General features: G+C 37.4%; 1 protein-coding gene across 2 annotated transcripts in view; it reads right to left on the reverse strand.

Moving 5' to 3' along the window:
• The window catches only part of LOC116844895 (elongation of very long chain fatty acids protein AAEL008004), a 54097-nt gene that overhangs the window by 17854 nt on the left and 19885 nt on the right, over positions 1 to 16358 (reverse strand). Inside the window, exon 1 of one of the 2 annotated variants that reach the window (XM_032817021.1) lies at positions 4443 to 5883. The exons of the other annotated variant lie outside the window; for it this stretch is intronic. The gene's annotated coding sequence lies outside the window, so the exon portion shown is untranslated. Of the gene's footprint in view, positions 1 to 4442; positions 5884 to 16358 lie in introns of those variants that run through there. 2 annotated transcript variants of the gene reach the window in all.

Below are 16358 nucleotides of genomic sequence, written 5' to 3' on the forward strand. Positions count from 1 at the left end.
AACTATGTCCATTTAATGCTGTCCATTTTTGCGACAACAAAAGCAAAATAAAATAACAAATATTTAAATGCGCACTTTGGATGATAACTTAACACTCGAGATCGAACGGACTATTAATTAGTATACTTCACACAAACATTAGTTTCATTATTGTCTGTCGTGCCTCGTCGTATCGTTCATTTAAATTTAACGCACTCATCGCTTTACATTGTTCTGCGTATATACCAGAATGTAGACTTTACATATTCGTGCGCGCACGAATTCGTATTTTGCACACTTCACGATTATGAATAATTATGTGACGTTACGTGGTGAAACACGTTTGAAATATTAAACTTCAAATGTTTTGCTTTTAATTTTAAACTCAAGCTTAAACTCAAGTTGTATAACGGCGTTATACAACTTGAGTATATTTGTTACTATATTCGAAAATTTCTGTAATAAATCCTTTCGCGAGCTTTAAATTTAAATTAAACTTTTGCTTAGCATTAGTTTAAAAAATAATTTAAAATTTTATGCGACAAATTTACAATGCTAAAATATGCCAAATGTTAATATTTGCATAAAATAGTGCATATATTTTATCGCTCATATAATGACGAATGATTCTATCAAACCTCATCGGTTGAATTTCCGATATTATCGAACTATGTTGTATTAAATATTTATCCGGTGATTATTAGCAACATAACAACATAGCAATTATTGATTAGTAGAAAATTATTGATTATTAGAACAAAGGGAAATGTGTGTGTTCAGATGTTATTGAAGAGAAATGGACGAGTACCCAGGAGCTTTAAAAGCAGAACTTTTCACGAAGCATTCATTGTTTATCCCATTTAAACAAGAGAAGTTAAATTTAAGTAAATATATTGTCGGTTTTCTCACCGAATAAATCTTTTATTAAAATTTTATTAAATATCTTTTATTTTTTTTTAGATACTCTTTTTTTCTCAGTGCATTTTCATTTTTCCACATTTATAACTAAAGCAATTTTTATATTTAATATAATTTGAGAATCGATCGAATCACTATTTGAAATATTTTCGCGCGACAAACACATGGGTGTGCGTGTGCACATTTACTTGCACACATATTGTACAAAGTATTGCCACTGCAACCGAATCATGTAAAAAATCAAAATATTCGAGCGCGTCGTAATTCCGATGTAGTCGCGCGGCTCTTGCGGTATCAACCTTGCGACCGCGTGCATTCAGGATCACTTATGTTGTCTTACCAGTTAAAGTCGACCAACGTAACAACATGTCATTGGTTTCCTGCTACGCTTTCTTCCCGTCAGCCATTTCACCGTCGATATAAACCACTATCCGAAGGTTCACGTGCAATAGAGCAAACGAGCGTTCACGACATTCATGCATGCAATCGCGTGCATACGTTCGTATGTATACGCGCACATCCGTCCATATGATCGAACATGTTGCTGTACCGAGGGACATCAACGACAGTGAAACTTGCAATCTCATAAAAAAAATACAATTCATATATTCGTTTCAACGTCTCGTCGCATAATTAATCGATGATGCGATCAAATGGAAGAAGATTGAGAAGTGTGAGCGACTTAATTGATTCGACATTCCGAAGTTTTAAATTAGTGTATTAGAACGTGGATTTTCTTGGATTCCAGAAAAGATTTGTGACGCAGCAAGTTTTCATAAAAGTATCGCGTAAAAACTATATCAATCGTGAGTAAATTCGCCTCCCTACTGATGTTTCTTTTCAGAAAAGTCATTACGCCTTGCTTAAGTCTGAACATAGCTATAGGAAATTAGCAAAAAATTAACCGTTTTGTCAACGATATTTCTCCCTCTAACATGCAAAATCGCGCAAAATAGTACCAAATTCTCCAATCAGCCAAATTTATTTCAGAATGTTACACGGAAAAAAATTCTGATTGAGATCAAGCGAATGTCTGGTGTTCTGATGAAACTAGATCAGAATTCCTGTCGATGCTGTCACAAAGTTGTTCGAACAGTTGCGAGTTTTGTTTAATCAGAAACTTAAATTCGTTAACTGGAACTCTAAATTCTGGTAGCTTGAACCAGAATTTCTAATCCATTCATATTTCATGAAACATTTGGTTAATCTAACCACATTTTTTTCTCCCATGTAGAAATTCTCTGTTCATTCATTCTTGTGATTTTTATCTGAGGACGTCTTGCTCTTTTGCGCGCGCTTTTTGCTTTAGTAAATGCATTGCACGCGCCAACTCTCTATACGTTCCGTACTACGTAATAATTAGCGCAAATATAAGCAAGTGTGAAATGTGAAATGTACAGTTACGAGACGTTCGGCGCATTTGCATGCAAGTCGCGATGATAATGCAAGGCGCCAGACAAAACTGTAGAATCGCAACAATATTTCTTTCCCTTACATCTAAGAGTGCGTTCCTTTTACTGCGAGTACTGACGCTATGACGTCATGACAGTATACTGCTAGTAGCGTTCCGCTTTAACTTTGAGCACTGTCGAGGTGTTGCAAGGTGATAAATGGAAACGCATCACCTTACTGCCGCTGCTTTACTTCTCCAGCTACAGTAACCGCAACAGGAAGTGATATCAAAATTCATGACGTCACAAACTCGTCGAAGTGCTTTCACAGTGCACTATAACCTATTTCGGAACGCTGCTGATAATACTTGCAGTAAATAACAGAACACTTTAATTACCTGGCGAAGATAACTTGCGCATCTCAAAAAAATTGTGAGATTTTATGATTTAAGAAACAAAACGACCTCGTTGCATCTAACTTAGAAGCAACCGACATTGGAAACTAGTTGCGGCGATATCAAGATATCGATAAGTCGGACTAATAACAGGCTCTATACCGGAACTTCGGCGGTAGAATTGAAGTTGCTCTCGTGGGATCGAAAGTACACGAGTCAAATTCGCTCTTGGTAGCGTCAACTATTGAAACTGACACAACTGCACTCGTTCTGTCGGGGTAATTACCACTCTCGATTATATTAATAAATGAAATTGCCGTTAAATAATTGTATGCTCTACGCGGTTATATACATAGATCAATCATAATACTCACCGCGATGAAAATATAAAATCCGACTCGCTCTCTTACGAATATCCGAAATGAAAGTTCCACGATGCGGAACAGACGAGATAATTGATCTACACTGAGGAAGTGGGATATTCTTTCATGATATTTGCTGCCCACAGCGACCGCTCACACGAGATTCGAACGAAAGTTAATGTTCGAAAGAAGAATAATTGGACGGTATCCGCCGCGCGCCGTTCGATCGCATCGAAAATAGGTACGTCGTATACTTGACGAGAGTTCCATACTCATCCTTTATCTCTAGCTGTGCTTTAGGCACTCGCGAAGAATTTATGTAATACATTTTCACAATGACAAGTGGCAATATTGTTGCCAGTTCGAAAGAATTTAAATTTTCGACACAAAACAAGGCAAAACAATTCCCAACAGCTTCGCCGGTCTATTTCCCTTTCTGACTCGTCCTCCTGCCCGTCATTAGAGAGCAGAATAACCTACCTACCGACAAGAATGCCGTCTAATGCCGCTAGAGTTACGCACTGGCATAATGCGAGACATCTTTTTCTTTTTTTCTATAATGCTTTCACTGCCGGCTATATTGGGTAGGAAGAACGCTCGCATTCCACATCACAAGTGTGCGCTGCGTTTCTATCCTATATCATTTCAGCCGGCTTTATCGAGCTGAAATTGAAAAGGTCCAGACCAATAAGATTCCAATTCAAACTGAGAAAAATCCACAGTGAAAGCGTTGAACCAACGATGAAATTTCGCAATGCTTTTACTCGCTTTTATTCGCCTCTGGCAAGATTCCGTTTTCCAAGTTTCACTCTCACACCTCGCTTCTGCTCTTATTTAATTATGCTCGATTATCATTTCTCCGAACACCAGCTGATATGAGCATCAAGAAGTCGTGTCATCGACGAGCTTGACCTGTAATTACTACGGGAAATCCAGAAACAATTAAAGCTTTGATTGCAAACGCAAGTCGCACTCACGCTGTTCACAAATCTCCTCGCCAACATTGTTCCGTATTGTTATCATTGGGAAGATCACGAAGGAAACGAGATCGTGTAGATCGCGAGGCTCGTTAAATCTTACGTTAAGCCAAAAAGCAAAAGAGGAAAACAAAATGGTAGGACTATTTTCATTTCTTTTCCTAGCGATTCGCGAGTAAGAACGCTCGAAATAGTGAAATCTTGACGAAGGCGGGAATGTATCGTTACATGAAACGCGACACTTTCATTCAGGAAATACTGATCCGGCAGTGAACATCAACAAGAACCAACTTCCTGTGTGTTAGTCACACAAAACGTGACCGCTTCCCGGTCCCCTTTGGGTCATTTTGCAAATCGAGCAGAAAAATAATCACCAAAGAGCAACGAGTTTATCACGTGTCGCCGGTAGGCGAGGCTTACCTTTCAAAATTGACTCGCGTTATCACGTCACGACGAGACCCACTAATTCATCCTAGATCGCTGAGGATCGTCCGCACGTTGCGTCCGAAGTCGCCTCTGATCCTCCCCCTGGTGTTTGCTGCCTTTGATCTTGTGGGTCCCGTCACACCGGTCTCGTATAGGGAAAACAGTCGGTGGTTCTGTCGCGTACACGACGATTTTGCGGTAGCAACGAACTCCTCCTCACCGAATGACGATCTGCGTGCTATCTCGCGATATGGGAGCCGCCGATTCTCTCGATGAGAGCGGGAAGAACGATTAGACGAGAGGAGTGATCACCGAGCTACACTAACTGATACTCAAGGGAGAGAAAGAAAGGGAAAGGAGATTCTTCTCTACCGCAATCTACGAAATATACTTCGCGGCTGATCGATCTCGCGTGATACGATGTTTTCTATGGACTGAACGATCAATCGCTTCGTATGAAGTATACTGGTGCTTTCCACCTGCGCACCAAACGGATGAAGGAAGTGGGGTGCAAACGGGCGTTAGGGAGTTTAGACCCACTGTCGCAACACGGTCAATGATGGTGGGGCAAATCCCCCCGGCTAGATGACCAAAGCCCGCCGGGACTTTTACCGGTCCAGCTGTCTGCTCTTTTTCTCTCTCTCTCTCTTCTCTGCACCACGAACAATTGGTAGCTACTGTCACCGTTACGTCATTCATATTAAGAAAGTTGTGTAATTTAACTCGCTGACAAGCCGGCCTCGGCACGTATTACAGAACTCTTCGCAACCGATTCCGATCGGAATAATTCCGTTCTCTCTAGAAAAGACAATAAACTAGGTAACGGTAATATTCTGATCGAAATCGATTCCAAAGAATTCCATAATACGTACCTTGTTTCCCGTTTACAAACCGCGTACACGTCAACCTTCTAACGTAAATGGCACTCGCAAGACACTTCTCCGACAGAAGCACATGTGTCATGAGACAAACAAGGAATATTAATTTTTGCACGATCATTAACAAGGACATGTACATTAGCGTCGCATATTCCTACACACACACTCTTATTCGTGATTCTTATCTACGTGTAAGATTATACAAGATTATATAGATATGAGTATGTTATAAATATATGAAAGATAAAATTGAATTTCTCTTAAGTTCTTGGAATAATATATCAGTCAAAGCAAACGCAAATTCACTCGTAATATGATAGCGAAAATACTGATAACGAATCAGAACCATAAGATTGAATGTTTCGTTCAAACTTACAGTGGACTCCAAGTGAACAAATTCATTCTTACACCGGTGGACACTCTTTAACTTCGAGTGAGAATATTCGGTCGACTTAGAGTGAATATTCCATTCTAAGAGCGCAAAATCACTCGTATTTAAGTGACCCGTCTGCCACTCTATTGTTTCAATTAAAATATCACTTAAAAAGATTCTTTATGTATGAGAGAAAATTATGTAAAATATACGATTAGAATTACATACAAGAAAAAGAAATACTTATGTGTGTAATTGATTTATATATAAAATGTGATTTGTTTTCTAAAAGTGCTCAATTCATTTCGATTAGCATATTCACGAAGACTTGCCTTAATTTCCATGTATAATAGTTGAAGTCGCTTTTTTGCCCTCGTTACATTAACAAAAGTACATCACTAATGTAACATTTGATCTTGGAACACAGTGAACCTTATTAGCCTTGTAACATTCGGATTGTTTTTTTGTATTTTATACTTTGATATAAATATCAAATAAGTGGCTTGACGTGTCGTAATTAATGACACAACAGAGTGCTATTGACACACATTTATTTGCAAGAATTATTTTTATAAAAATATGCGGGAGAGAGAGAAAGAACGCGTACATTGTCGACTGTGTAACCTAGTAAAACACTTTATAGCTTTTAGCACGTAAACAGCCTTGTACAAATTGTCAGCGAAAAGTGAATGGCACGTAGAAGAAATCGGAAGGCTAGCCTTTTTGTGTGACGATCTCAATATTTCATTTAACATCTACTTTGACACTCTGAGTTTATATCAATCTCTGTGTATTCTATTCAGCCTACTAGCTTTGTCGAGAGATTCTATTTAGAATTTACAAATGGCATTTTGTGCGTTTTCTTTTGTACTCATAAACGCTAAGTAGGACTTCAGGTTCTATGTGTATTACATATACACTGATTCTTCAAAATATAATTGAAGTTAATAAGTGTTAAAAAGTTCGGGTCGAAAGTAGGGTTAAAATTTCCACTCGGAAAGTTCCAACTCAAATTTGCGTGACGTTCAAAATCTTATCACAAAATGATTTCAATGTCGAATGCGTCGCTAAATTTTATTCCTTTTTACCAAAGGCGAAAAATCATTAGAGCGATTGTGTATAATTAGATTGGTGCGAAATATAGAAGTATGAAGAGTACAAATTGACTTATTTCCAAGTCAACCCGAGTCGAAATTTTGATTCCACTTTCCTCAATATACCACTCAACATTTACTTTGACTCTAAAGCTTATATCAACCTCTGATGATTCGATTTAACCTACTAGCTTTGCCGAGAGGTTCTCTTTAGAACTTACAAATGGCATTTTATGCGTTTTCGTTTCTTAGAGACTAAATAGGATTTCAGTTTTTATGTGCATTACTTATATATTGATCCTTCAAACTATAATTAAAGTTAATAAGTGTTATAGTGTTCTATAAGTTAATAAGTGTAATAAGTGACTCGAAATTCCAACTCAAATTTTGTAGTTCACATTTTTCCTGATCTGCCAATAATATTCGGTAACAGACAAAAATAATTGCGACTCCCCGCGACTATACATGTAATTAATTATTGTGCCACTTCGAGTTCGCGAGGCGATATAAAGATAAATAGTGAGGTTGCAAGCGGTAGTTGCACGCTTTTTTACAACGTGAATCAGCGAAGCATACAATTTTCTTTGCCACAAAGTATACCCACCCATGCGATCGCGCCTGAGAAAAGATCTGTACTTGACAGTGAATAGAAAGCTTACCGATCTCCTGTGTAAGGAAGATTGATTTGAAAATTTGCTCGCACTAACCTAAATCTTCTTCTCCCTTGAACTCTCTCTAAATTAGTCTAAAATTGCTCCAGATATAAACAAATTTTTTGTTTACCGTCTGGTGACGGTATTGTTGAATATTATTTGTCTAATTAATCTCACTAATTTGCCTAATTAATAGATTTTTGAAAGAGTACATACATACTTTGCAATATTTTTATTAAAAAATCTTTGTTGATGTATTTATATGATGACCAAGAATTTGAACGACGCAAAATTAATCTTGTACATCTGAAAGATCGATCTCCTCACTTGAAAGAAAGATCTCCTCGTTAGATGAATTGTTAAAAAAGTGCGTTTGATTTTAAATTTCAACCACGCTCAGATTTCCACAAATCTCAACAAATTTTGGACGACACGTCATCTAATACGACGAGACAAACCAATCCTACGTTCTGCAAAACACGATACATTTGTAAAGAGCCGTTTAAGCGTAAATACTGCATTTCCTGCAATTTCGATGCGTTTGAAACAACATCAGAGGAAAGACGCCGAAGAAAGTAGTAATTGCCAGCATTATTTACAGCAAGAAGGAAGTAGAGAGACAAAAAAAGAGTGTAAAAGCAGCAGTTGTCAATTACTGCCTTTTACTTGATCGCGCGGCGATTTGCGATTGCTGTTGTTATTGCTGCTGCACCGCTTGCAATCGCGACTATTGCACCTTCATTTGCATACGCGAGAAAAACGTGCTCGAACTCTTACGGGTTCACTCGTGATTTCCTCAGCATCTCCGAGCATCCCTTCCTTCCGACTCGCCAACGAGAACCTTGAGTGCGATACCGTCGTATATAGGAGAAAGGATAGAAGAAAGAATCATCAGCTGAGCCATGTTATTAAGGCCACAAGAGAAATCGCGAGCGTGTCGTAGAAGATCGCATCGAAAAGAGAAAGAGAGAGAGAGGAAAAAAAGAAAAAAACTCCCAGCCAGATGAGAAGCGATCAGACAAGTCTGAGACTAGCAGAAACGTTTGCACCTTCAAGGTCGTTCGCTCGAAGCATGACCGATTATGTCACTGCCATTAAACGGTGAGTCGTCGCTCAATTTCCAGACATGCTCCCAAAGCGCGCATGTCAGAGGTAAACGATCTCGCGTTCTCTCTGGATTTAACGATCGGCGAAACGATCGTTCCGATCCAGTCACTGGCTGACCGCTACAAACCATACCGTTGCACGGCGCGACCTGTCTACGGTCTTGACAATTTGTCGCAGCCTTCCTTCTCGGTCTCTGCGCTAATTGGAATCTCATCGATTTTCCGCAGCAATTGGAAACAAATCAATCTGTACGATCAGCACCCTTATACTGGTCTGATCAGCGAGCACCGTTGGTCTCTCGGGCGATATACTCGCGAGAGAACTGATTCGCGAGGCGTTCCGAAAGTGACACCAAGTGCTGCGATGCACTACGCGTGTAATCCACTGCGTGCTTTCACTGTACCACATACACGCATTTGTGCAACACGTAAGACCGTTTCTGCAGATGAAAATCATAGCCGCGATTGTCTTCCTGCTTTGGACGATAAATCACAAACCTTCACCGCACAAATCAGACACTCTGCGACGGGCGTCGTTAAAATAGCAGCAATTCGATCAACTTGCCAATGGCGTCTGCAGTCGCTGCTACTGTAAACCGAGATGAAGTCGACTCGCGGACGAGGAGCGAGCAATTTTTCGGTAGACGTAGAGAAAGTACGCCACTTTCATTTCTCGATAACGAATTCAAGTTAATCAACACCTTTTGGGCCGATTAACATAATGCGACTATTAGATTCAAAGATAAGAAAGTAATAGCACAATAGATAGTGCAACTCGTGTTTATTACTTAATTATTACTTAATTAAGCAATGATATATCTCGCAACCATGTTATCGCCTCGTTCTAATAGCTATTGTAATAAGGTATAAATTATCCATACGAACATGAATTATTGTCAGCTACGGCAACATATGGGCTGCGGCAACGCATGAGAAATTCCGCTCTTTGACATGAAAATAAATAGGTACAAGTAAATGAACACGTGTAAAGAGAAATATATCTGAAAAATTAACGCTTTGTACACGTCCTTAGAAACAAAAAGAATTTTGTGAACATAAAACATTTTTTATTTTGACACAATACTTTGTCTTTCCATACATTGACATTTGTACTTTCACTCTGTAAAAGTATTTGCAATTCTGTGCTGACAAGTAGAGAAACAATTCGAACTGCATTATGTTGGATATCAACACTTTATCCAGCACCTTCTTAATTCTGATCGCTTTTGTTGTTTTGATTTTTAAGTGAGCAAATTTCAATATTCAATAAAAATATTTTCTCGCGTGTATTTTAAGGTTTTATTTACTCAAACATTTATTTCCATGAATTTATACTTTTTATAATATAATCGATTATTTCGTTTACCAATATAACAGAGTAAGAATTTTTTGATCTTATCAACGCTCATATCAAGAAATAATGAATCATACAAGTTAATAAATGTATAATGTTTATTCTAGGTCAGATGAGTGAGAAATACAGACTACATACTTCTCCGAAATAAGAAGATTTTTGCTTTTTAAACACCTAGTATCTCTTACATCGTTCATATACAATTTTTTGCAATTTTCAGAATATAACATACAAAAGAAGAGTGTTTTTGTCAACTAGACAATAAAAATATATCTTTAAAATAAGACTCGAATTCACGTTAAAGCTGATACCCAAATCCATCGATAACATTGCCGCCATGATGGCGTCACACGTTGTCCAACCGAGTTCAAACAATTAGTCACGTCAAATCCCACACTGGGCAAAGAAGCAGTTGAATCAACAAAATCGGCAGTCACACGACTTAAAAAAAAAATATTGTATTTATTGAACAAATTACGCGTTAGTGCAATAATAAGTTGCGTCGATTGCGTTACTGACTAAATCGCAATCATTAAATCGATAACCCTAATCGCAGTGTAACTGTAGAAACTTGTTCAATCGACCAAATTTTGTTCAAGCGAATTTTGTTCGTTCAAACAAAGTCTCGTTAATTTCATCACTTTTTTCCCGTGCGTAATAACTTCTACCCACACAGAAAATTTGTTTACATCGCGGATAACGTCCGCGACCGAGCGAATCTCTACTTTCTTTTTAATCTTTTCCATCCGAAATCGATCGCCTAGTGATTATTTCGACCCGTGTATTCCGATCCCGAGGTTGGATTGTGAAACCTGTCGCTTCCCATCGCAGGATGCGGCATATTTTTGCGAGGAAACTCACAAAATGCGCGTTCGCTTACACACTCGAGCGCATATCGGCGAGCATGCCGGCGTGTTTTACTTTTACCTCACTTTTACGCTCTTTTATGCCAACCAAGCGGCGAATACGGGTCAACCGACGAAGATGAGAGCGCGTTCGATGAAATCGGCCTATGTTATTGCTGGCATCTAATCATAGAATCACCGATGTCATCACCCATGTATCTTTCTTTCTCTTCTTCTTTATTCCGAAAAATCCAGACCGGACATTGGTCTCAGACACGACACTGGTCGCGATGCGTCGCGGTGTCCTGACCAGTCTCAAGAGTGATCGGTCACTCGCTGTTACAACTGACGACAAATGACGAATATGCGACAGACGCGACACTTTCCATTCCATTCTGTACTGTTCAAATCAAAGCTCATTTCGACGGGACGCCCGTAGTCTAACTTCCAACACCTTCGACGGTGAAAATTCGAAAGTTATAGAGGAAGGTGACGTACTGTGCCGTTTCATGTGTATGGCGCAATATGAGAATAAGTTATCAAGAACGAAAAGCGAGCACGAGAATCGACGGGCGTAATTAAACGCTCTAATTGACGAATTGCGTGATTGCGACAATTTGAGACGCGGTGATTGCGACGTCCCTCGCCGTCGGCCAGCCACGGTAAACAAACCAGCTGCTGCCGTGATACCCTCGACGTCGAGGCAACGATTGTTCGTGTACCGACGATCAGATTGGCCAAGATCGCCACTTACCAATCGCAGAAAACCCCGCCACCGGTTGTTCAGCGTTGAGCAAATCGAGCACGTGTGAGCGAATAAGCGAACGAACGAGCGAGCGAGCAGGCGAACGAACGAACGAACGAGGCGAGTAAATGTCTGCTTTCTCTGCATACTTGCCTTCGGTATTTGAACGAGTGTTGCAATTTCGTTGTTGTCGTTGTAGTCGTCGTCGTCGTGGTCGTCGTCATTGTCGTCGTCGTCGTTGTCGTCGTTGTCGTCGTATGTAGAATCGGTTAGGAGGGACGCGACACTTTACTTCAATTTTCGTTTAGTATCCAACGCGCAGTACGAAATTCATTCGATTCAGAAAGAGGGAAACATTCAATTGGACAAAAAGGGAAATATCCTGTAAACTTTAAGATAATGTTCTGCAAATACATGAATCTATATTAATCTAACGGGCATATAGATTGATCAGATCTGAAATTGATAATAATAGCAGTAATAATAATAGTTTTATTGCGTGGAGTTGGTCGGCGCAAATGCCGACCATCATTTACGAGATCAATGAGAGTTAATCCATATTTCCTCCTCGAGATCTCAAGGAATTACGCAGGTCTCTCACGTGTGCACAACTTGAAAGTGCGATACGCAAAAATGAGTTATTTTCTACAGTAGGAGGAAAGTAGAGTCTTGCCGTGTATGGAGTTTAGTTTGCACAATAACTGTAGTTAGCAAAATAAGAAGATTCCGTTTATCAAAAAAATCAATTACTGAAGTAAACGGTTCAGTACATTCACGACGGAGAGCAGCAGGCGCGTTAGACTTTCGAAATGCTAAGCCAACCCTGCCTCTGCATGACATTTCTATCGTTTGGCAGAAGAAAACGAGAAAAAGGATACGAGCGGGAAGAAAATATTTAGCTACGCAACGACCTCATTTACGATATAATCGATTATACGATGCGTAGACGACAAGATGCAAAGCCGAACTGAAAAATATACTTCGCGGTGTCGAAAGAACCAAGTGTTTGCCTCCGCTTTAGAGACTCTTGTGTGCGTCACTCATTTCTCCATTAGAGACCACTACTAGAGTTAAAATCGAAGTTGAACGGCGGTATTTATGCTAACAGATTGTTTCTCAATAATTAGCATTTTAACTTTTCTTTTCTAATGCTCTTCTCCATTTTCTTTCTCCGAGAAGGAGAAAGAAAAAGAAAGAAATAGCAAGCGGCACGAAAAAAGCGGTCAGCTAAAATAATATATGTAAAAGGTAAATTATATTTAATTATTTTATAATTTTATAAATTCCGTCTTTTCTTATAATATTTTATATGTAATATATCTGCATATTGTGTAATATTTTTATTTAATATTTCATCGTAAGTGAGTTATATTATTGGCAAAACCTAATAATTAATTAATCAATCACAATGAAAGATTTAAACTGTGTTTGACATTTCCATTTCGTAATTCGTAGTAATAGAAGTAGATGCATTTTAGTGTTTTATGAGTATGCAATTCTTTAATTAATATAAATTATGAGAATTTTCAACAGTAGTGAAGAAAATAAATGTCTTCACACACACACAATATACATGAAATTATGTGACTTCACACACACACCTTAGTTGAAGACTGCTCTTATCAAAACAAAATTTAAAATGAAAAGGATGGCAAATGGAAGCCATATCAGACAATATCAGAGATGTTATATTAAAATGCCTAACAACTAAGAACGAAATCCGAATACAATACGAATAACATTACGGTTACAGCAAAATATAGAAAGAGAATGACACACCTTGTATGAGAGATTAGATGAACTTTTCATTCAGTAATACGAGGTTTGATAAAAAAATACGCGGAATTTTCTCAAAAAATCTTTATTTATTCATCGATATTAATTTTGTCCCCTTCAAAGTATTCCCCATCAGATATAATACATTTGTGCCAGCGCTTTTTCCAATTTTCGAAGCACTTCTGGAACGCAATTTTCGGTATGACGTTTAGCTGCCACACGTTTTATGCTCAAAACATCAGAAAAAATTGCTTGGTATGAGCCAAATGATATGCCAACATCATCAGCAGCCTCTCTGATAGTGATTCGGCGATTGTCCATAATCATTTTCTTCACTTTTTCGACGTTGTCATCGGTTGTTGATGTGCTGGGGCGTCCAGGGCGCTCGTCATCTTCAACGTCTTCACGGCCCTCTTGGAAACGTTTGTACCACTTGTAAATGCTTGTTTTATTAATAGAAGATTCGCCAAAAGCAACATTCAACATTCCCAATACGGTACCGCACTTTATTCCATTCATAAAGCAAAATTTAATGCAAAATTTAATGCAAATTCTTTGTTCCATTTTTTCCACAAGTTAAAAATCGCCGAGCATACCAAAACACGTGTAACCTTTTCGACAGCCAACAATAAAGTAAGCATCCAATATGGCTACCAATGTCAAGATACGTCAAGGACAAGTATACCAACACAACAAAAATAATTGTGACAATTGGAATTATACAGCCCGCAAAATTTAAAATTCCGCGTATTTTTTTATCAAACCTCATACATCGTTAATATGGTATAACAAATATAAATACATTTGAGGATATCGCATATCGAATCGCAAAGCAAGATAATACGCAATGAATATTTAATAAAAAATATTCCGTTAGGTTTCGCAAGTAAGTCAAGTCAAGAGCACAATATTGCCGTGACATTAACGTAACTATTAATGAATATTTATCAGTTGTAAATTACACTCGTTCCTTCGTTTCACCGTGATAGTTTGGAATTCGCTTATTTCCGGTGTCGATTTGATACATGTAAGAGAGAATTACTCTATTGTAATGAACGCATTGAGAACGTTCAATAGTGAGTCTACTTTTGCTCGATCGCAAAAGCGTTTAGCAATTTATATTCCAAAATTTTATTCTAAAATCATGTGTATCTCGAAACATTTCTTTCGTTTATCATAGATATTCAATTTTATCTCATTTTTTAAATTATGTTAATAATTTTGTATAATTAATTAATAATTTTGTATTTTTTTCTTCTCTTTTTTGAAAATTGTATTAAAAAGCTACCATCTCCGAAAGTTTCCATTGTTATTTTTTTATATAAAAAAGACAGATTAAAACGTAAAACAAGTTGATTACTCTTGCATTCAATCAAGACGTTATCTAACAGTGTAAGATTATCTATTTCTAATAAATGTTTCATTTGTTTCATATTATTGTGTTGTGAAATGAATACTGATGTATTCCAAAAAGTCATAATATTTTAAAACGTTTAAAATCATAATTATCTAAAACGTTAGTAAAACATTTACTTCATTTCCCTTATTTATTTCTGTGAACACAGACAATTTTTTATATTAAAAACAAATTTGTAATGTCTACATGATTATTTGTAAGTCACAGTTATTCTTCTTCACGGAGTAATTTGCAGTCTGTGGTTAAGCAAACGCTAATAACGATGGAGTGTCGTGTTTATTAAACAGTATGAACAATCCGTATGGTTCATTAACATCCTATACTGATAACTGGTGGTTCAGTTATAAGTATATAACTGCAATCAGTAAAATCTCACTGAAAGAATTAGTTGATAGCAGCAATTGTTTGTACCTTTGAGGCAATTTGCAAACACAGTGTCATTGCATGTAAATCGAATTAAAGCTGGTAATATCAGAAATGCAGAAAGTTGGATTTGATATAACGTGTAACGAATTTGTAGTGTACAGATTTTGTAATAAAATTAGTGAAATATTATATAAGATAGAGCAGTAAAGTGTGGGAAAATTTTCACGAAAAATCAGTGAATATTCGTCGAATTTATTTATTATCGGTGAAATATTTCTTTTATTGATTTAATCAGAAACATTGTTACAGATTCATCTTAAATAATTGATTTTAAAGAAATATATTATAAAAAAGAAAAGATATTGAATAAAAACAAGAATAATTTAACGCTCGCGCAAGAACTTTGACGTCAGCAATAAATCTTGGAACGAGCACGGGGTTCCTGGAGTAATGAATTAGCGCTCCATGCATTAAAACCGGTTTTCCATGCTTCTCTCGTTTATCTGTCACCGACAAAGTGTTCCAAATGACAAACTATATTCTCGTGTCATCTAACGCGTGTTCATCTAACTGATCAGTGTAAATGATTGTTCTCCGAATCATTGTAAATTACGTAACAATCGAACGCAAGAGTGCAAAAAGAGAAAAGGGGAAAGGCGATTATAACAAAAAAGTCCACCGCTGTACATGCTGGCAATCGTTCGCGATCATTAATATACATAGAAAAAAGTCAACTGAAAAAAATGTTTTCCACGAATCAACATGTGCACATTTAACAAGGTAATTAGAGTAGCAAATAATCGGTTTGCGATTATGCATGTACATTTTATTACTACGTAGCCGCGCGATTCCCGTCTTCGATTTATCGAAGAAATCTAGCGCAACATTTAATAACATTTAATAACACTTAAAAAATTATAACAATGTTCTAGCAAATTCCTCCTAATATCGATTGTAGATAGATTGCGATCAGTCGAGTGCACCGTGAAGCTTAGCAAAATCAGCGGATACGATATGAAACGGTTGCAATTCTGTAGGCGCGCGAAATCGATGTTATATTACATTTGATGCAGCATTCGACACGATAAAAGATTAAAGAACAATATTGAGAACAGCCGAACGTTGTTCCAATTCGTATATTATTAAGTCGGGGAGAAGGACATCTTGGTGTCCGTTGCATTGAATTACAGTTCGTTGATAGTTCGGCTTTATTATTCAAATCACATGAGTTATATATTTATTTATTCATATATATATATATATATATATATATATATATATATATATATATATATATATATAT

The sequence above is a fragment of the Odontomachus brunneus genome, unplaced genomic scaffold (assembly GCF_010583005.1).
Source record: "Odontomachus brunneus isolate Ranch 3 - 2012 unplaced genomic scaffold, Obru_v1 Obru_scaffold_047, whole genome shotgun sequence".
Lineage (NCBI taxonomy): Eukaryota > Metazoa > Arthropoda > Insecta > Hymenoptera > Formicidae > Odontomachus > Odontomachus brunneus.